Source organism: Dama dama, chromosome 18, assembly GCF_033118175.1.
Source record: "Dama dama isolate Ldn47 chromosome 18, ASM3311817v1, whole genome shotgun sequence".
Classification (NCBI taxonomy): Eukaryota; Metazoa; Chordata; class Mammalia; order Artiodactyla; family Cervidae; genus Dama; species Dama dama.
In genome coordinates, this window is record NC_083698.1 from 98,971,915 (window position 1) to 98,995,162 (window position 23,248).

Genomic DNA, 23,248 nt, shown 5'->3' on the forward strand with positions numbered 1-23,248 from the left:
TGGCACTGTCAGTCAGCAACAGATCTACTCTCCTTTCCCTCTCCTTTGTAAGGCAGCCTTTTACTCCACTGTGTCTGTTTGCTCTTGTTCCTCAGAGCATCTCTGAAATCTGATGGAGGCGTTATCAGCATACAGCAAGTTGCTCCTGTCCCTCGAGCCCAGGTGTAAATGCTCCAAGATGCTCTTTCATAGATCCTCCCTATACAGGCAGGCGTCAACAACAAGGCTTGTTTTCACTCTCAGGGATGGCCTCAAGACCAAAAGCAAGATCTGAGTAATTTAAGACTTTCTATGGGTATGAATACCCAGTTACAGACAATAACGTTTACTTTGAACAACTTGATCAGTATTTTCTTGACCCACACCTGTCCGTTTTGTGACAAATGAAACCAATGGGAATTTGTGGGCTTCAACCTGTAGACTGGACCACACTTTGTGATGCTCTTGAGGCCAGAGAGAGTAAAAGATGTTTACTGTTCTTTTAGTAAACCCGGGAAGGAGTTCTTCACATCTGCAGAACATTCTTACATAGAGAGATGTAGTTGGCCACCTTAGCAGGATGGAAACACATTTTTCACTTGACAATATTTGCAAATCATGCGTTTCCCCTCACTCACTTACAATGGGGAAATACTTCCATATGTTGCTTTGGCTTCATCATTTTGTGGGGGGATAAAAAGCGAAAAGTACAATTAGGTGGCCATTTTGCCTATGAACACTAAACTACTGTGCGTATAAGGTTTTAGTGGTGTCAGCCCTCCTGAATTAAGGCTTCATTACTACTCATGTCACCTGTCTAGAAAAAGTTACTGTGAGTTTGCCATAAACCATAACAGTAGGAGTTATGAGAGTGATAAAATATGCTAACACTGCCAAAATATGGTTTAAAAATCTGGATTCAGGTATGTAGTTTTCTGTTAAACAAAAAAGTACACTTCTTTTTGCTTTTAGGTATTACAGGTCACCAAACTGGGAAGTGTCAGGTTCTAACTTCTTTCAGCTCCCAAACATTAAACTTGTTTTTCCTTCTGTGTTTGGCTAGGCCAGAAGCCACTTCTTATTTCTAACCTCTACAGAAGTCAGGGTCAACGCTCCTACCATTTTTCTGATGAGGAAATCAAGCTGAGGGAAGCTGTCATTTGTTTAAGTTCATACAACAGCTCTTAAGTGACAGAACCAGGAATGAGTCTATGTTTTGAGCCAAAGTCTGGTGCTCCTTAGACAGTATCTCCGTGGCCTCATATTACATTATCTAAACCAGATGTGAGTTAGACTCTAGCTCATTATTCTGGGTGCTGTTAAGCTCTTTGAGATCAGCAATTGGTTTATCCTTTTACATCATGCTGAATTTAATAAATACTGAGTGAGTGATCTGGGAGAGAGACTGAGGGTTTCTTTGTGGGCCTCTCTTTTCATGGTTCTGTGAGTCTACATTTCTGTACTTTGGGAGTCTACCTAAAGAATAATCCTGTATATGGAAAAATGTACACAGAAATGTTCATGGCTATCTTATTTAAAATACTGAAAACTACAACTCAAGTGTCAAGCAATGTAATGATAAACTATAATACATTCAATGAAATATTATGACGCAAATTAAATTATGTTTAAGACTACTACCATTCTATAGAGATAGGAAGTAGATTAGTGGTTGCCTAGGCCCCAAGTGGGTGGGTGAGAAAAAAGGGGAGTGACTGCTAACGAGTATGGAGTTTCTTTCTGGACTGATGAAAATATTCTAAAATTGACTGTGATAATGGTTGCATAACTCTGTGAATACACTAAAAACCATTAAAGTGTACACTTTAAATGTGTAAATTGAACTATATGTGAATTATATCTCAATAAAGCTGTTATTTTTAAAAAGTAAATTAAGAAGCTAAAGAAAAAAAGACTATTACTAATGGAAAAAAGTTCACGTTGTGATGTTAAACAAAAGGAAAAAGACCCAAAAGCTTGCATACAATATGAATAAAACATGTTTTTAAAGGGGGTGGGGGGGGGAGAAGAAATCAATTCCTAGACAAAATCTCACACGTAAGAATATGACTGGAAGGAAATAAAACAAAGGATTAACAGTAGCTGTCATCAGTGAAGAAACTTTGAATAATTTTTTTTCTGTTCACTTATCTATATTTTCAACAAAAAATATATTTCCAATGTTTTGGTAATAAACATGCATTATCATGGGGGTTCCCAGAGGGCTCAAGAAGTAAAGAATCCGCCTGCAATGCAAGAAACTCAGGAGATGCAGGTTTGATCCCTGGGTCAGGAAGATCCCCTTGAGGAGGAAATGGCAATCCACTCCAGCATTCTTAGCTGGAAAATTCCACAGATAGAGGAGCCTGGCAGACTACAGTCCATGGGGTCACAGAGAGTTGGACAAGACAGAGCAACTGAGCTCACACACGCATTATTGTCACTATTGGCTTCCCTGGTGGCTCAGTGGTAAAGAAACTGCCTGCCAATGCAGGAGACGTGGGTTCAATCCCTGGGCTGGGAAAATGCCCTGGAAAAGGAAATGGCAACCCACTCCAGTATTCTTTCCTGGGAAATCCCACGGACAGAGGAGCCAGGTGGGCTACAGTCAATGGGGTCGCAAAAATTGGGACTCGAATTAGTGACTAAACAACATTATCACTATTGTAAATAACAGGGGAAAAATGTAAACTCTACTGTTATCTGTGGGTGTCTGGTCTGCCCTGGTGCTCCCAACAGGCCACACAGTTGCTTTTCAGCCACAACCACAACTGCAGGGCATGGGTCTCAGCTGAGCCCATCACTTCATTACTTGTTTGGCTTTGCCATAGTATCTCCTGAACAGAAGGATAAGTGGTACTTTATTCTCATTACCTCCTTTCCCTTAGTGACCACCAAGACTTGGATCCTGGTCTCCAGTAACCACTTCCTAGTACAGAACCCACTCTTTCAGTGGGTTCAAAGAGATTATATGGGAACCTATGGCTATTAGGGAAATGACTCATGTAATTCATTCTTCCAATTATTAGTGTTTACTTCCCACAGGAACTAAGTGATACTAGGGGAAATGTGAAATAAATCATTTTTCTTGCCCCCTGAGAGTTTTCATCCTCATCCTGTGAATGTCATGTCATTCACATGACAATACTGTATTATATACTTGGAAGTTAATAAGAGAGGAGTAGATCTTAAATGTTTTCACAACACAAACAAAAAAAGTTACCTGTGTGAGATCATGGATGTGTTAACTAACCGAATATGGCACTCATTTCACAACATACACATATATCGAATCATCGAGTACATACTTAAAACTTACACAGTGTGTGCGTTAGTCGCTCAGTTGTGTCCAACTCTTTGCGACTTCATGGACTGCAGCCCACTAGGCTCCTCTATCTATGGAATACTCCAGGCATGAATACTGGAGCGGGTTGCCATTTCCTTCTCCAGGGGATCTTCCTGACCCAGGGATCGAACCCAGGTCTCCTGAATTGTAGGTGGATGCTTTACCATCTGAGCTACTAGGGAAGCCCCTAGTACACAATGTTAAATGTCAAATAAATCTCAAAAAAGGCTGACACAAAAAAGATGTAAACAAATGTCTCTAATACAAAACATGATATGATAAACAAAACAGGTGACAGCAGGTTGTTTTTGTGTATCTGGGCTTAGAGGGTGGGCTGAATTTGCTTTGGGGTGTATGGGTGAAAAACACAGATGTCTGCATAATCTTCAAATGGCTAAATATTTAAGGAAGGACAAGCCACTAAATGAAAAGCAGCACTGATTCTTTAAGGAATGACACCTAACTCATTTGCTAGATTTCCACAATCGAGATGGGAACTAAGGCAGAATCTGAACACAACCTGTACAGGTTTCTGAAAGTTTTTACCAAATGTTACCAGAAGCAGGATGACATTAATTTTTTTTTAATTTCAAAAGCATTTCAAGTTTATAGAACAGCTGCAAGAACAGTACAGAAAACTCACGTACTCTTTTATCTAAATTTACCAAGTTTTAATATTCTCCTTCAATTAAAGAGTGTTCTGAATTGCTCTTTTGGAGCTTCAGGGAATATGAGTGCTATCCAGCCACTAGAAGCCTTCAGTGCTTATGAATCTAAAAGAAAACAGAATCTTACAAAACCAGTTAACTGAAGTAAGTCAGCACACCCAGGTCCAAAAGACAACTCAACCCCAACTGACTCCTGACCCTCCACCAGGACCTCTCAGGAGGACACTGAACTCTTTAAAACCAGATTACCAAATATGCAAGAAGAGTTAGGAAAACACAGGAAAATAAAAAAACTGAGGGGCAGAGGTGACTGGCCCTACCAGATATTCACACATACTATAAAGCCTCTACAATTAAAACAGGATGGCACTGCCATAAGAATGGATAAATGGATTGATAGAACAGATAGTCTAGACATAGACCTAAGTACTCGTGTGTGTGTGTTAGTCACTCAGTCGTGTCCGACACTTTGCAGCTCCACGAACTGTAGCCCTCCAGGCTCCCCTGTCCATGGAATTCTCCAGGCAAGAATACTGGAGTGGATTGCCATTCTCTTTTCCAGAGGATCTTCCCAACCCAGGGATGGAACCCTGGTCTCCTGCGTCGCAGGCAGATTCTTTACCGTTTGAGCTACAGGGAAGTCCTCCAAGTACTCATAGGACTTTACATATGATCACGGGGCTATCTTAAATCACTAGGGCAAAGATAGACTTTCTCATAAATGGGGGATTTACTGACCGGCCTAAAGGTTTTCAAGTTAAGATCACACTGCAGATCTGATGTGCCTGCAGTCCTGATAAACTGCGGATGACATGGGTCTTTCTCAGAGCCAGAAATCCAGCTGCAGGCAAGAGCTAGTTCCACAGAGGGGCTGCAGCCCTGAGGGGTTGACAGCAGCCCCTGAAGGATCTGACCACTGCCCCTCAAGAGCTCCAAATGCCCTCTGAACCTGCTATGATTTGAATGCAGTTTCAAAATTCTGACTCCCCCCCGCAAGAGTTTATCATTCATTCATACAGCACCTGATTTTCACATCATATGTGCATTATAACATACACAAGCCTCTGCCCTCCTCCCGATTTTCAGGTGTAATTCTTGTTAGGCTTATTTTGAAGAGAAGATTAAGCTTCAGAGACTGGCCCAAGATCACAGTGTTTAGGTAGCGGAATAGAGAATCTTATGATTTGTATCTTTCTACTCCAAATTTTATATTTCTCCTCCAAACCTTGTTATCTGCTCTCTTAGTACCTTCAACCAGAACCACCCCATCAACATCTCTCACAGTCTGATGCAAGAATCTGCTACTCAGTGGTGCCAGTACCCCTGGGGACAGTAACCTGAAGGCCTGACCCCTCTTCTTTCAAGGGCGGCAAGCAGGAAATAGCTTTCATTCATAATCTTTGGGAAGGTCAGGGTCAGGAAATGAACACTGTTTTGTCCTGTGATCTGTCAGGCACTGCATTAAGTACTTAACCAACATAATCATAGAAATAACACATCTCCCAAGAGAAATGAGGGCTTCCCAGGTGGCACTAGTGGTAAAGAATTCTCCTGCCAATGCTGGAGACACAGGTTTGATCCCTGGACTGGGAAGTTCCCCTGGAGAAGGAAACAGCAACTCACTCCAGTATGCCTGCCTGGAGAATTCCATGGACAGAGGAGCACACTGGGCTACAGCCAACGGGGTCGCAAAGAGTTGGACTAAGAGTGTGTGCATGCACACAGATACAAATGCACACACACATAAATGAAAAAACACATCCACATATGTACCATAATATTTATATTAATATTCAGAACACATTATTCTTGATAGCCATAAAGTGGATATAGTCCAAGTGCCATCAACTGATGAATAAACAAAATGTGGTACACCCATACAATGAAATAATACCCAGCCATCAAAGCAATGAAGTACTGACATATGCTACAACATGGATAAGAAGACAAGTAGTAAGACACCAAGCTAAAGGAATAGAAGCCAATCACAAAAGGCCACATATTGTATAAGTCCATTTATATAAGATATCTAGAACAGAGGTGTCTACAAAGACAGAAAGTAAATTAGTGGTTGCTAAGGGCTGAGGCAGATGGAGCTGGCGTTGGGAGTGGTGGCTAAGGGGTATTTATTGGGTTTCTTTGTCCAAGTGACAAAAATGTTCTAAGACTGATTGGTGATGGTTGCACAACCTGTGAATATACTAAAAATCATTAAATTATACACTTTAAATGGATTAATTTTTATGGTATGTGAATTATACCACAATAAGACTGTTATTTTAAAAAGAGAGTAGGGAGGGAGGGAGGGAAGTGGAGTGGGGAAGGGAAGAAGGGTGGGTAGGGGGTGGAGAGAGACAGAGACACTAAGCATCTGGCAAGCATGTACCAGGTACGTATCAGGAAGTTGTAACAGTACCCCTGGGATTTTAAGAGGTGTGCAGCCCCAAAGCCCTCACTCTAGGACACCATTACCTACTTCACAAGCACTAGCTCTAGCAAAGTAGCAAGTGAATCTGAGGAATTCTTATGGGTACAACGGTTAAGACAAATGAAGACAGTAGGGTTACAGAAATATAACTGTGTAGTAGATCTCACAAGCACTTCCTGGTGCTTGCCTACCTCACAAAGCAGCCCCTTTCCTGCAAACCGCCCCTTCCCTCCTCCACTGAGGCCACAGGGACCCGGGCAGCCATGTTTGACTGATGATCCCACCCCCTGCCACAGCTGATTGGCTCTAGAGGAGACCTAACTGAAAGTTGGGCCAATCAGGTTCCACTGCCAGGGATTGCGTCAATGTGTGTGGCCAGAACACGGAAACATGGCGCTGTGAGGCAGCCATTTTCAGCCTGCGGACCACGGAGCAGAGGGAGTTGAGCTGTTGGGGAGAAGCATGATACTCGCAGAAAGAGGGCTCTGCACTCCCTCAGTCCAATCTGCTTTTAGGGCCAGGCTGCATTCCTGCCCACAGGTTCCATAAAATATCTTTATACCCTTGTTTGCTTAAGCAACCAAAAGAATCCCTACTAACACAGTGTCATGTTCAATCTATGTTCAAGTACTTTCCCAAAACGAAAAAAGAAAGCTAGTGTGCATGTGAGTTTTAAACGTGAATCTGCACCCATATGACTGAAGCTGAGCCAACTGCAGCTACTAAGGAAACCAAACCCCCATTGGGTTTGCCTCCAGCCTGGCACAGAAGTTGCCTGTGATCTTATCATTCCTGTTACACTATCGAGAGTCAAGAAGTTCCCTCCTCTTCCTGGGGGGACCCATCACTGAAGGTGTTGAGAACATCTGAAGCCTTAGTTCATCTTTTTTAAATCAGATGGGTAAAATAACTTAAAAAAAAAAACAAAAACAGTAACAATATCATTAACATAATAGAATCAAAGCCTTAGGAAAGAAAGCCATGTCATGAGAACTAATCTTTCTAAGGACCTGAACAACATATTATAAGCATCGATACAAGAGGATCTGCTGGAGTCTAGGATAAAGTTTTAAATAGGACATGGTATCAGAAGGCTTACAGTTTCCTTCTTTCCTTCCTAATAAAACCTCACTGAAAAAAACTCTGGCCTTACATTGGAGTGGACCAATGAGAGGTCACTGTGGGTAAATGAACAAATAAAGGAATGTATGCCTTCTTCGGTTCTTATTTTGGATCTACAGTATACAAGAAAGCGGATCTCACATCCCTCCCACACACACTGGCAGGGACACATCTGAATGAAAAACATTTAGAGAGGTCGCATTGTCTGCCCACCAGCAGAAGAGCTGAGCTGACAGTAGGAAAGGGATGGACGAGTCCTTTTCCCATCCCTCTGTCTATTTATGGGAGTCATTTCCCTTCAGGAAATGCTGAGCCCCTCTCCCAGGACCCTGTTGGGAATGACGCCTGCACTGGTTGACCCAGCCTTCCACATCCTCCTCCTGGCCTCAGCAGCTCTCCCCTCGTGACCCCCATCAGTCACTGGGAACCCAGCCTGCAAATGACAGTGCTTCTTACAGTCCTCAGTCTAGTGTGGAAATTCAAAGAGGAAAGGGGGGATAAAGATACATAATGAAGCTAGAAAAGCCCTTGGCATGGAGAAGCTCCTTAATATGAACAGAGGATGGGAGCAGATAAGAAGGGTTAGAAATGACCACAATGTGGGCCAGGATTTTGTGGCTCATCTAGCCTCAGTCACCTGTCTGGGGGGTGGCAGAGGCAAGAACAGGACTCAAGGCTCCTGTCACCCCATGTGGGACTCATTCACCTTCTCCATGCTCCTTTCTCTTCCCCAGAAAAATGTATAGATTCATGTTTCTATAAGGGGGCTTCCCAGGTGGTGGTAGTGGTTTATTCGCTAAGTCGTGTCCAACTCTTGTGACTCCATGGACTGTAGCCTGCTAGGCTCCTGTCCATGGGATTCTCCAGGCAAGTATACTACAGGGTTCCTTCTCCAGGGGATCTTCCCAACCCAGGAATCAAACCTGGAGTGGGTTGCCATTTCCTTCTCCAGCGGATCTTCCTAACCCAGCAATCGAATCCTGCACTGAAGGCAGATTCTTTACCGACTGAGCTATAAGGGAAGCCCAAAATCCCAGGTGGTGTTACTGGTAAAGAACCCACCTGCCAATGCAGGAGACTTAAGAGACATGGGTTCAGTCCCTGGGTCAGGAAGATCCCCTGGAGGAGGGCACGGCAACCACTCTAGTATTCTTGCCTGGAAAATCCCATGGTTGAAGAGCCTGGTGGACTACAGTCCATGGGGTCACAAAGAGTCGGACATGACTAAGTGACTTTAGCTCACACACACACATTTCTATAGAGAAGTTATTCCAGGGGAATCTGGGCCTACTAGTTACATATCCTTCTTTTCTTCTTTCTGGGGTTAGCCCTGGCCAAACCCCAAACTGAAGTTCTTCCCCCTGTCCTCTGAACTTCTCTGGATATTTTTTTAACTTATCTACACTTGGTAACCCTAATAAATGTGCATAACCATGTGGTATCTCTTTCATGGTTGGCTTTAATTGTTATTTATATGTTTGATTTAGGATTTCACATAGTTATGTTTAACACCTCAGATTAAACTGCAACAATGAATGAATGATAAACACTTATCGAACACTGACTATTTTCTAGGCAAGATTCCAAACAGATTGCTTCACCGACTCCTCACACCCACCCTACAGTTGCCTCGCCTTTACAGATGTGGGAAGCAAGGCCTGGAGAGATGAACTTTCCCCAAGGCCACATGGATGCCAAATGAAACCAGGTTGTCAGATTCAAGTCCGGGTGCCTAACGCCAAGTCGAGAGCTTTGGGGGCAGATTACAGGCCTTCCCCTCCTGGATACAGACTAGCTACTCAGGGAATTATTTTGATTGGGTTTTATTCACCCCCCTCCCTCCTCTCCAAGGACACCCTGGCCCCAGGGCACCACCTGGCCATCATGTCCATTTCCAGAGGCAGCCCTTGGGCTGCCATTTTGGGATTTATTTTTCCCTCTGAAGGGTTTCCTCATGTTCAATTTAACCTGGCCTCACTGATAGTGGGGCTTCCCTGGTGGCTCAGGCAGTACAGAAATCACCTGCAGTGCGGGAGACCTGGGTTTGATCCCTGGGTTGGGAAGATCTCCTGAAGGGCATGGCAACCCACTCCAGTATTCTTGCCTGGAGAATTCCATGGACAGAGGAGCCTGGTGGGATGCAGTCCATGGGGTCGCAAAGAGTTGGACATGACTGAGCAACTATCACTCACGCATTGATCAGTAGTACTGAGGCAGGGAGGAGGGCCCCCGGTGGAGTCTGTCCTGTGTCCTGGCCCCTGGGTACCTGGCCACTCACTCCATACCAGAAGTAGCCACTTGGGGGGATGCACAGAAGGCCATGCTTTATTTCCTTCCGGCAGCCCGCCCCGGCTCCAGCTGTGCTGCCCCACACGCCGCACTCCCCACCTCCTCTCCCTCTCGCCTTCCGGCCCTCCTCTTCCCTTCCTCCCCCCTCAGACCCTTTCCCACCCTCTTTTTGCTGGCTTCTGTTCTCTTTCTTTCCATGAGCAGAGAGTTTCCAGCCTGGATCCCGGCCAGCACATTTGGACAAAAGGCAGCAATCTTGGAGGGAGACGTCATCTCCCATCCCCTTTGCCGGGGGCCAGCACCATGGCTCCCCCGAGCCCAGAGAGGGAGCCGGGGGCTGGGGCTGCTCCCATTCCACTCCCAGTGCTGGGAAGGCGCTTGAAAGAAGGAGTATCGTGGGGGTTAAAAGCAAAGGGTTTGGAAGCACACAGCCCCAGATTCAAACTCCAGCTCTGCTGCTTGAGAGTCACGGGACCTCGGGCCAGTTATTTTGCTCAGCCTTAGTTCTCTCTTCTGTAAAGTGGTGACAGGAACAGCTCCTGCTTTGAAAGGCTTACCCGAGACGGCACCTGGGAAGCAGTGGGCATTACATGTCCTGTGAGAAGCTCAACACAGCTTCTGTTGTTATGAACTGAACTTAATCCTGCCAAATAATACAAGTAAAAATACAGGACTTTGTTATGATATTGATGTTAATAATGACAATACTAATACAACCTCCTCATCTGCAGGGCTGCAGAAAGTGTTAGTCACTCAGTTGCGTCCAACTCTCCGCGACCCCATGGACTGTAGTACGCCAGGCTCCTCTGTCCATGGAATTCTCCAGGCAAGGATACTGGAGTGGGGAGCCATTCCCTTCTCCAGGGGATCTTCCACAACCTAGGAATTGAACCCAGGTCTCCTGCATTGCAGGCAGTTTCTATACCATCTGAGTCACCTGCAGACCCAGCCTCAATTGTCTGCAAGTGTGGTAAAGCTGTAAAACCTCTCAAAAATATCGTTCCTGTTACAGTGTAATCTGCAAAAACTGGTTTTGAAATTGGAAAAGGAACTGACCCCCTTCCCTTTTCATTAGAGTCACGGCTCAGCCCCGAAGCCAGAAGTGAAAGTTAGGAGGAACCCACCCCATTAGCACGGCCTGCTCGCCCGGACTCCCCTCCCCTCCCACCCTGTTTTCTGGCTCCTTGTAAGCTGAGGCTCCATTTCTTTTTGTTTACTATCTATGCTTGGTGTTTTGTACTCAGAAGTTGTGTAATGCCTGGGAATGTGCTCTGTTTTATTTAGCTAAGTTTTGAGATATGGGAAATTTTTATTTAACTAATCTGAGCCAGCATGGATGGGTTTGAAATTAATCCACAAGATCAATCAAGGAGCTGAGCACATGAGGTGCTGCTGGGAAATACACACGTGTAGGAATGGTCCCCACCCTAGAGCTAGGGATAAAAGATGCAAACCCAATCAACCAATGGCAATGAAAGATTACAGCTGTTCAACACCAAAAGATTAGTTTAAAAGTCCAGGGGATGCCTGACAACATGTTTAACAAAAGCCACAATGTGAGAGGGGTTTAGGGACTAAATTCAAACCACAGTGGTAAATGTTATGAAAGAAATATAACTGGAGGAATTTAGAAGTGGGCAGGCAATGAGAGTCAGAGGGGTCATGGACTGCTTCAGAGAAGACACAGAATCTGGTGGCCCTTTGGACTAGTTGGGAGAGGCGTTCAGGTGAGGCAAGAGCATGAAGAAAAGGGGACAGTATGTCCTGCCCTGGACACGAGACTGATGGTGGGACGGCTGCTCTGGGACATGTGATGTGGAAACACGGAGAGGAGGATGGAAGGCAGATGAGACTTGGAGACATTCTGGAATCAGAAAGCGGAGGTAAGATTTGCTCTCCACAGAATATAAACAGGATCCATGATAGAAGGGGCTTCCCAGGAGGCTCAGTGGTCAAGAATCTGCCTGCCAATGCAGGAGATTCAATCCCTGCAATTTTTATCAACCTGCCTGCCAATGCGGGTTCAGTCCCTGGGTGGGGAAGATCCCCTGGAGTAGGAAATGGCAACCCACTCCAGTATTCTTGCCTAGAGAATCCCATGGGCAGAGCAGCCTAGAAGGCTGCAGTCCACAGGGTCACACAGAGTCAGATACAACTGACTGACTGAGCAGGCATGCACATGATGGGAGATATGAACTGATATATTCAAGAGGAACATATAGAGCAAGCAGTCAGAGATAGAGACCTAAGATTCTGGAGAGAGAACAACCCTGGGGGCGGGGGTGGAGAAGAACTGCGGACACAGCTGAAGAACCAGTGAGCGTGGACAAGCTCTCCCCGGGGGGATAGTGAAGCCAAAGAAGAGAGTGAGGAACAGAGGTGTGGGGGTGACTCTCTCTTGATTGAGCTCTTTACGATGTTTCTTCATCTGGGTCTTCCAACTGGACAGAGAGGTTTGATGGCAGAACACCTGCCTTGGGCTTCTTTTTATTCTTCCACAGTGTCCATCTGGACCTGATCTTGGTGTTTTATGGGTGCTTGTTGACTGAGAAGAAAAGGAATCAGTGAAGGAGATCGACTCCATAGACAATTAGCATAACCCAGATGGTGTGGTGTCTCAGGGGAGGAGGTATTATTCAAAATGCTTCACAAAGGTGGGGCTCGGGCCCCAGCCAATCGCTAGGGTCTTACTGATGACCCTTTCATGGCTGGCTCTGGTCATGGGGGGCTCCCAGAACGGTGGGACACCAGGAGTGACTATTCAGAGAAGCGTTTTCAGCCTTTTAACAAGCGGTGCAGACATGTCACCATAGCAATGTTATATTGACCGTGACCTGGGTCAGGCGAGTCACGTATGTTAGGAAGCTCAGAAACCGGGAACAGTGAACCAGCTGTACAGTGGCTGCACCATCAGTAACGGGATGAAGTCTCTGCAGACAGTCGGGGATGGAGGCCAGACCTCAGAGACATGAGGAGGAGCTTGTGGTCCTGCCCTGGGGGCCCAGGCAGGTGTTCTGTCTCCCCATCCTGAAAGCAGCCTTCTTCCTCTCTTGTTCAACAGCCAGCCTGAACCCGGACTGTGTATGTGTCTAGAAGCACTCTGACTCTTCCCTGTCACTCTTCCCTCTGTCCCAGGTCAAGGATCTTGGATTCCCTGAGTGCAGGTGAAAGGAGAGCTGGTACAGGAACCTCTCTTGACTCTGCCTCTGTGGTGCCAGAATCACCAAGTCTCATCACTTGGGGAAGCATCAAGGAGCCCCTCCTCTCTGATGTTTTTCTACCCTGTTAGATGCATCAGTTCAGCTGCTGGGTAAACAGAGCGCTGGTCCCTGTTTGATGTCCTGGGAGCTGTGTGTGTTTATTGATTGTCGTAGACACAGATGATGAAACGGACCAGATGGAAAGGGATGTCAGGCGGCCAGGGATTTGTATGTGGGGTTGGCTGACCACACACTTCATTTCACATCTGAATGACTCTCACCTCCAGCTCAGAGCAGCAAGTGGAGAAATCTCTCTGGACCTGCAGCGAGCTACAGACATTTCCCTGGGAGAAGCCCAGCGCCCCGGCATGCTGCTTTGGTAGTCCGTGTCTTCCCAGCCGCCGCCCTGACCAAGTCTGTGCCTGAAAAACTGGTCCCACTCCAGCTGCAGGGATGCAGGTTCTACGTCTCAGGCTGCCCCAACACTCCTGCCCAGTGACCGAATCAGTGCTCTGTGGTTTCTTCCCCAGCAAACTTCTCTCCTGACCATGCAAGGCCAGTTTTAATCCTGATTTGTGGCACAGTTTCCCACAAATACCTCTGCTCGGTCATCTGGGAGGTTGAGTCTGTATTTCCCAGGGACATGGGAAGCACACATAAAATTATAGAATGTTCTGCTTTAATGGTTCCAATCTGCTGGGAAAAGGCAGCTGTATTTTCTTCCACAGTGAGCTGTGGGCAGTAGGGACAGTGGTACCCATCTCCTCTGACTTGTTTAGTGGGAAGGAGATGACACGCAGCACTGGGTGAGCCACCGGACCCCTCCTCCTTCCCTGCACTCAGGTCTCTACTCTTGGGGGGAGTTAAGAAAAGCTGGGGGGCAGAGGGCTGACATGGAATCACGTCCCTGGGTCGGTACACTTAGACCTGCAGAAAGAATGGCTGGGCATGTCCAGCCCTTCACCAGGTGGCAGTTTGCAGGGACGGTCCCAGGACAGGCTGGCTGGCTGTATAGCAATTAACAATTTATTTTTTTGTTTGTTTGTTAATGGAAAAATAGCAAGAAACAAGTAGAAAACAATATATACCAACCCAGCCAATGTGGTAGATCATATCCTTAGATATTACTAATTCTACTATAAGAATTATTTTTATATTTAAAATTTGATACTGTCCTTTTCCCTTTCAAGTAAATATTTTCATGAGTACTTTAAGAAAAAATGAAGAGAGGTACGTTTAAGTAAAACATACAAACAAACAATTTATCTTTAGTGCTCCTTTTTTACTTTCCAAGTGTCTCACTTTGTATATATAGTTACCCTATCTTTTGTACAAAGTGGATTTGCAGAGAACTTAGGGCTAAATCAAGTCCAACCCTTATGACATAAACAGACAGGATTAAAAAGCAGAGACATCACTTTGCCAACAAAGGACCACATAGTCAAAGCTATGTTTTTTTTCAGTAGTCATGTATGGATGTGAAAGTTGAGCCATAAAGAAGGCTGAGCACCAAAGAACTGATGCTTTCAAACTGTGATGTTGGAGAACACTCTTGAGAGTCCCCTGGACTACAAGGAGATCAAACCAGTCAATCCTAAAGGAAATCAACCCTGAATATTCATTGGAAGGACTGATGCTGAAGCTCCAACTCTTTGACCATCTGATGTGAAGAGCCGACCCACTGGTAAAGACCCTGATGCTGGGAAAGATTGAGGGCAGGAGGAGAAGGGGGTGGCAGAGGATGAGATGGGTGGATGGCATCACTGACTCAGTGGACATGAATTTGAGCAAATTCCAGGAGACAGTGAAGGACAAGGGGGCCTGGTGTGCTGCAGTCCATGGGGTCACAAAGAATCAGACACGAGTTAGTAACTGAACAACAACAACAACGTGACAGAGAAAGAGGAAGACACCTTGAATTATTTCCCTGGGCTGGCTCTTATGTGTAACCCACTCTGCCCATTCTAGGTCTCAGCCTACACAATTATATGAACTCGTGGTTATATGAGATCAAGATTTTCGGAACACAAACCAACAGCAAGAGAGAATATTGGGATAATTTGTTGGATGATGAGCTATAAACCATAGAAAAATTCTTAGAAACTCTAGTTTCAATATGTTGCCTTGAAAAATTTAACACAACTCAAGATAATAGATTGCCTCTATGAATGTACACAATTTCTAACTTAAATAGAAATTCTTAGTAAATTCAGTGGGGAACGAGGGTGAGAGAGGTAATACTATTTTATAATTTTTCAAAAACTGAGTATCAAAATCCCATTTTATACAGATACACAATGGAATATTACTCAGCCATAAAAAGGAATGCATTTGAGTCATTTCTAATGAGGTGGATGAACCTAGAGCCTATTATACAGAGTGAAGTAAGACATAAAGAGAAAAATAAATATCACAAACTAATGCACATGTATGGAATCTAGAAAGATGGTACCGAAGAATTTATCTGCAGGGCAGCAATGGAGAAACAGACATAGAGAACAGACCTATTGACACAGGGAGATGTATGGGAAGAGTAACATGGAAACATATATTATCATATGTAAAATAGACAACCAATGGGAATTTGCTGTATGTCTCAGGGAACACAAACAGGGGTTCTATGTCATCCTAGAGGGGTGGGATGGGGAGGGAGATGGGAAGGAGGTTCAAGAGGGAGGGGACATATGTATACCTATGGCCAATTCACGTGGATGTTTGATAGAAAACACACAATTCTGTAAAGCAATTATCCTTCAGTTAAAAAATAAAGTGGGCTTCCCTGGTGGCTCAGCTGGTAAAGAACCCACCTGCAATGCGGGAGACCTGGGTTCGATCCCTGGGTTGGGAAGATCCCCTGGAGAAGGGAAAGGCTACCCACTCCAACATTCTGGCCTGGAGAATTCCATGGACTGAAGAGTCCATGGGGTCACAAAGAGTTGGACACGACTGAGAGACTTTCACTTAAAAAATAAATAAATTTTAAAAAAAATCTCATTTCATTAAAATATACATCACTGGGCATGGATACACTCAATATACATTTGGCTTTGAAATCTTTTAATTTAGCAATTCCACCTCTGGGAATTTATATACAGAAATGTTGGAACAAGTGCTGGAGAGTGTTCACAGTGGCTAAAATCAGAAGCAACTAATTACTCATCAATAGACAATGTGTTAAAGAAATTCATACAAAACAAATGTGTTAAAGTCAATTCATACAAAAGAAGACTAACTAGGTAGCTATTAGAAAGGAGAGGACTATGTTATGTCCTACATGGAATTATTCTCACACAATACTGTTCAGTTATTCCACTTTTGTAACAAACAAACAAACATAATATATTACATGTAAAGAAAAGAAGTCTAGGGGGATTTAATATACACACCAAACAGTGATCACCTCTGAGGAGGGAGTAAGTATGGGGAAATTTTTCACTGTGTTCTTTTTGTTGTTCAGTTGCTAAGTCGTGTCCAGCTCTTTGCAACCCCATGGACACCAGCTGTCCTTTTTATGTATTGCTTGGGGCTTCCTTGATGGCTCAGCTGGTAAACAATCCACCTGCAATGCAGGAGACCTGCGTTTGATCCCTGGGTGGGGAAGATCCCCTGGAGAAGGAAATGGCAACCCACTTCAATATTCTTGCCTGGGAAATCCCATGGACAGAAGACCCTTGCAGGCTTTAGTCCATGGTGTCCCAAAGAGTTGGACACGACTGAGTGACTAGCACTTAAATGTTTTATAATAAGGATAGTTTTTATAGTTTACACATAAATACATACACGTGTATATAAAAGTAATCTTAAAGTTTTACTTCTTTCAAAAAAAAAATTTTGGCCACACCACGTGGCAGGTGGGATCCCAGTTCCCTGACCAGGGATCCAACCCGTGCCCCCTGCATTGGAAGCACAGAGTCCCAACCACTGGACCCCCAGGGAAATCCTCAATCTGAAAGTTTTAATGTATACTTTGAAAGAAAACGAAAAAGGAAATGTGTTTGCAACTCTGCTTGAACTGGTCTGACAGCCCTCCTGATAAGATACACAAGCTCTCAGAAAGCGTGGGTACCATGGAAGACATGTCACGGTCACGGCTTCCTGTCCTGTCCCCACTCTCCAGGCCCATCCTGCCCTCCTCTCCTGCTGAAGGGAAGCATGAATCCTCAGGTTCCCCAATACAATACAGATCCTCTTCCCTAAGCTTGTTGCAAGGGTGACTCATCCCTTCCTTCCCTAAGGCTGGGGGTGTGGCGGGTGTTGGGGGGAACCATAACTTGACTGTTAGTAGTTCAGCCAGTTGAAAAACGGGGTCTCAGGCTCATCCCTCTTTCAGCTGACCACAGGCCAAGGATGAATGTGTCAAAGGGAAGCCAATTCTGGGCTCTTGTTGGCAAAGGGTTCAACTTCCAGGCAAACAGAGCTGGGATTAATTTTTGCCCAAATTGGACAGTGATTTTAACACGCGGGTCAAGGATGGTCTGACTCTGGCTTCCCTTCTTTTGGGGCCAAATGTAGAGAACTGAGTCAAAGAACTGAGTCAATCACTCATTCCGGTCCCAGGCACTGACTCGCCTCCCATCATTAAAGGGGCAGTTGTGTCTGAGTCCCTCAGCTGGGTGGCCAGTCCAGGGGTTTCAAAGAGCCCAGGTGCCTGTGGCAGCTTTCTGGTTCTGGCGGAGGAAGAAGGGACCACGCCTGGGACACAGGAGACGGCATGACACAAGGCCCAAGCAGGGGTCTTTGTCACTCTCGACAAGTCTGACAATGTCAGACATTCCATGGACCCTCAGGAAGCAAAATAAAGGGGGTATGTTCCAGAGAGCGTGGGGGGAGGCTGAGTCAACTTTGCCCACAGCCAAAGAAGCAACTGCCTGCAAGCTATACTTCAGGGTTTTGGGGAAAGCCATTGAGCCTCAAAATACTACTCCTATTATCCTATCATAGTTACTGAAATTCAGTTCTTAGAGATCCCTTTCTTTTGACTGAGACTTTATGCATGTTAAATGCCAAGCTACTTCTCCCAGCTTCTTTCCAATCTAGAAGACAGAGGTCGGAGAACACATATATCAGGAGGGAAGTAGAAAGAATCCACAACTTAGAGGCTCAGAAATCAAGACAGACAGACCTATATGGGTTCCAGGCAGAGAGAGAAAGGTACCAAGGCTTTTCAGTTTTGGCTAAGGTGAGGCACTGCGTCCAATTGTATTAGACCAAGCAGACCTAACTGTAGAAGGCCTGTGATTATGCTTTCAGACTTTTTGTTAAAAAGTACTTTATACACATACCCATACTAGCCTTCTTACCTGTATCTTTTCAAGGCGGCTTTAGATCTTGATGGTGAAGGCTGACTAGCCAGCTGATTTCATTGTAAGCAACAGGCTTCCAAATTTTAAATTCTACAAGGTCTTTGCTTTTGGAATCTGTGATTTCAGTCCTCGCTGGTGATGAGCCCTCTAGGTGACAGCTAAAAGCAACCTCACTTAACCATGGAAGTACCTTAAAATCACCTGGGACCTTTTAAAAATACTGATACCCAGGGCCTGTTCTTAGAAATTTTGATTTACTTGGTCTGGGGTGGGTCCCGGGCATCAGTTGTTTAAAAAAACACCTCCCTTCAGCATTTAAACATGTATTCTAATGTGTACCCTGAGTTTAAAATGCTAAGAATTGTGATGGGAGGGCAGATGGGATAGATTATCATTACCCCGTCATTAAATTACCTACTCAAGACTTCTACAGTGGGCAAGAAGTGCTTTAAACTTTGGAGGGCACGTTAAGAATGCATTGACATAGATTCTGCAGATTCACCCTTCTGCAGAAACCAATAGGAAGGGCCTGGCCAGATGAGCGGCTGAGTGCAGAACCACCCAGCTCACACCCCCTGTTCTTCTGCAACATTCCTTACGTTGCAGTGAACAGTTTTCCTGCCCTCCCTGACCTCAGCAGAGTGGATCTCTGGTGTCTTGAGCCTCACCCTTTCCCCCACCCCTAGGAGCGGCCTTAACATTAGGTCGGAGGGCACAAAGGCCTGTTCCCCCTGGACAACTGGGGGAACTGGACTTGCCCAGCTGAATGGAATCCTCAAATGCTCGTTTCACTCTGTTTCTCTTTGGTCAGGATTTCTGATGCCAATCTTCCCAATGCTCTGCCTTACCAGGTTCCTTCTCCAGACCAGTCTCAGCCCACCTGCCTATGGGCTATACCAGGATTTTCCTGCTTCCCCCTTCATGGTTAGGCACTGGGATGCTGTGCTTGCTACGTTCATCGGAGTAGGTATCAGCTCTTCCTCCATTTGAGAGCCCACGGCTCCTCCATAGGATCCCCCGGGCCCACACTGCCCTACATCGCCACTGCCCACAGGCCTGAGCCGCATTCGGCCCCCCTGAGAAATGCAGTATGTCCTCAAGTCATAACAGGAAGACGGTATAGGAAAATGGTCATGTGGAGATTTATCGTCCCATCTTTTGTAACACTGACAGTGAAGTTTGTTTTTTTTTTTCTATGTTACTCTTTAGTCTTGACACAAACTTCCACATGACAAATTCCCAGCTGAGTTCAATTCCAGGAAAAAATTTGTCCTGAAAATGAATTTGTATGCTTTCTCTTGTCCAAAATCCCAAACTGTGCAATCCAGAGTATTTTTGTTTGTCTCTAAGCTGCCAGAGAATTCCGAGCCAAATTCATTGTCCAAGTGTTGTAATCTGCTAAATTCAGGCCATTCAAAATCTCCATTCCTTTTGCTTTGCTCTGTTTTCTCCTGAGCGTCTCTGCATTTAGTGCTCGTCTAAGTCATCTGACCCTGTCCCCAAGTCTGCCACCAGGTCCCACCTCTTTATCTCTTAGCTCTTTCCATCCACATCACCACTGCCGTCACCCTGCGGGTTAGTAACTGCAACTTGGGTGCTGCAAGGCCTCTGTCTCCTCCTCTCTGAGCCTCCACCCAGTAAGCAGAGTGAACTTTCTAGAATACAGAGTGATCTCGTGGCTCCAGCTTCAGGGAGATCCTTCTTCCCTCTGGGAATTACAACCATGCATTCTCCCCACACTTGCCTGTCCCCCCCCCTCCCCCCCCCGGCTTGGGACACTGCACAGGCTGTTCCCTCAGCCTGGAACAACCCTCTCTGCTTTTGCTTCGTTGGCGAAGAGGTTTTCAGGGCTCAGCCTGGCCTTACCTAATCTGTGGGCGTCCCTGCTCTGGGTTCCCCGAGTACACAGCACTCACAGCGAGGCCAGATGCCAACTGGATTTAGTTTTCTGTCTGACTAGCCAGCTAGGATGGTAAGCGCCTGGAAGGAAGGCAGATACCTTATTCCCTTAGCCTAGTGCTTAAAGTTGTTAAGTGAATGAATACACGACACAGGGAAAGCGAAAAGAAGGGAAAGCATTTGTCACTCAGTCGTGTCCATGGACTCAGTGACCCCATGGACTGTAGCCCACCAGGCTCCTCTGTCCATGGGATTTCCCAGGCAAGAATACTGGAATGGGTAGCCATTCCCTTCTCTCAGGGATCTTCCCAACCCAGGGCTTGAACCCAGCTCTCCCACGTTGCAGGTAGATTCTTTACCATCTGAGGCACCAGAGAAGCAGGGTTCAAATCTTCCAGAATGAAAGGACTGAAAGGCCAGCCTTTTCACTGCCTTTCCTAAGAACACTGCCTTTCCTCTTTGCCCTTGACTTCTTGTAGAATTCTGCTCATTGTAGGCAGCCCACCCCAAAGAAGCTTCTCCTTCACTCCTCAGGTGTGTTTGTTCCTTGATGACTGGCAAGCAGAAAGGATATTATTCTTTTCTTTTATGTAGTAACCATCGCAAGTGTAAGTTTAATAACAAAATTACTGTAGCGCCTATTGCAACTCTGGGGCCATTATTACGTTGGGACACCTAGAACCTTAGAGAAGTCATAGTCCTAAAGCGTATCTCAACACCAGCTAAAAGTTCTCCGGCTCCTTCCCCGAACTTGCTGTTTTAGTCGCTCGGGCCTGTCAGACTCTGTGATCGCATGGACCGTGGCCGCCAGGCTCCTCTGTCCATGGGATTTCCCCGGCAAGAATACTGCAATAGGTTGCCATTTCCTTCTCCAGGGGATCTTCCCCACCCAGGGATCGAACCCAAGTCTCCTGCATTGGCAGGCGGATTCCTTACCACTGAGCCATTGGGAAGCAGCTGGTTAAAAACAAAATCAGTGCCCTTCCCCTGCCCCAATCTCTGCCCCTGGAGGGCAACGTCCAGATTCCCCACCCGATGACCTCCGGGACAGGATTCCTCCGCTGAGGTCTAGCTCTCTAATGTGGTTTGAATCCAGTTCCCTGTGACCCTCCTAAATATCCTTCTATTCGGTGTTAAGAGACTCCCCCTGGATTCCATCTGCTGCCAACCCCATCCTGACGGCGAAAGCGGGAGAAATAAGATCATGCAATCATCTTCACCTTTCTGCTTTCTCAACACTGCAAAAGTCTGACCACAGTGGGGGGCGGGGGGAGGTCCGGCTGCTCAGCTTTTCTCGGTTCTGGCTAAACACACACACACACACACACACTGACGCCCCTGGGACTCAGCTCGGCGGAGGGCGGGGGCTCTGCCCGGTTTCTGCTGGTTTCCTGGGCGCGGGACCACGGCCTCGGGAGCTCCCGGAAGGACGTCCGGACAACACTTTGCTCTAGTCCCGCAGATCGGGCTGCAGCGCCTCGGTCCCCACGTCCGCACGCGGGAAACCCCGTCTTTGGTCTGCAAAGAGCCACTTCACGGCTCCGGGTCGAGGCAGCTCCGGCCGTCGTCTTTCTCCTCCCACTAAAACCCTCTGCACCGCGCGTCCCCTCCTCGATCGCCCCCTCCCCGCGCGTCCCCTCCTCGGTCCCCCCGCGTCCCCTCCAGCGTCCCCCGGCCCAGCCCTACCTCCTGGCTGGCCGCAGCTCCGCGGGCTCCGAGGCGCAGCTCGGGGGCGCTCGGGCGGGCGGGGGCGGCGCGCGGCGGGGGCCCGGGGCGCCATGGCCCGCAGTCCCCCGCGCTCGTGTCGGCCGGGCCTCTCCCCGCGCCCCGCACTCGCGTGCCCGCCGCCTGGCCGCCTCTCTGGGCGAGTGGAGGACGGCCCCTTCCTCTGGCGGCGGCGGCTCTGAGCCGGGCCGCCCCCCGCCCGCCGGCGCTCGGTGAGCTCACCCGCAGCTGGCGGGCGCCCGGCCCGTTGCCACGGCAACGCCTCTCCAAGGGCAGCGCGGACCCTAGAGCGTCTCCCGTAAACAGGACCTTCTGCCGGACTCTTCCCCTCGCCCTTTTTTTTGGGGGGGTGGGGGTGGGGGTGGGGAAATGGCGGCTTAACCCTTTCTTTGCTGGAGACCACCGCGTGGCCGGCTGCGTCTCCACCGGGCCGGGGGGTTTATTTGCGCTCAGCGGGGCTCTGAGCCCTTGAGACAGATGCTGCGGAGTGGCCGCGACCCTCCCTGCCCTCAGCTCACTCCAGTCATTGTAACGCGTTGGTGGGAGCGCCGACTGGGGTTGGGGCGCAGGACTGGGGGTGGGACGCCCGAGGCAAAGAGTCAGCCACCACCCTTGGCTCTGCAGCTCCAAGTCCGTCTGCACCGAGACGCTGACCGAGAAAGCCCAGGGCCCCTGAGCGCGGGGCACGAGCCTCCGAACCGGGCGCGCGTGGGGGGCGGGGAGGGGTGGGTGTCAGGAAAAGCTTCCTAGAGGAAAAGCGACTTTATGGCGCCTGCTGCCACCGCTCGCGGAGGACAAAAGATCGGGGGACAAAGCTTGATCTTTTGATTTTGATTTATAACTGCCAAAGAAAATGTCCACGTGAAAATGCTGTGGGCAGTTGATGCTGCGGGCCATGCCGGGACCGCGGAAAGCTGATGAGCAGAAGAGTTCCCTGCTGGAAGGGAGATGGAGCTGGCAGTGTGACTTGTGGGTGTGGGGGAAGGCTCCAAGCCCATCTCTATCTCCCAGGAAACTCATTCCTGTCTTCAGTCCACAGGTTCCTAAAAGGCGGGACTAAAGCCTAGGCAAGGCGAGAAAAGGGAAAGAGGGGCTTAGCCTATGAATTCAGAGGTGTGCAGGAGAGAGGGAAAAGAGAAAATAAAGGATTGTAGAAAGTGGGGAACATTACAGCCGCCCAGGCAGTTCCTACAGACAGAGGACCTGAGGTCTGAGGGGCTTATTCAGATATCACAGTTACAAAGATGGAAAAGCTGTCTCCTCCTTTGCTGAGCGGTTTGCTCATTCTA

The 23,248-nt window shown here is 47.1% G+C and overlaps 1 protein-coding gene across 1 annotated transcript in view; it reads right to left on the minus strand.

Annotated features, from left to right (window-relative positions):
• Window positions 1-21,977, minus strand: part of DENND2A (DENN domain containing 2A) — a 98,846-nt gene extending 76,869 nt beyond the window's left edge. Inside the window, exon 1 of the mRNA XM_061165930.1 lies at window positions 21,921-21,977. The gene's annotated coding sequence lies outside the window, so the exon portion shown is untranslated. The remainder of the gene's footprint in view (window positions 1-21,920) is intronic.
• Between the last annotated feature and the right edge of the window lie 1,271 nt (window positions 21,978-23,248).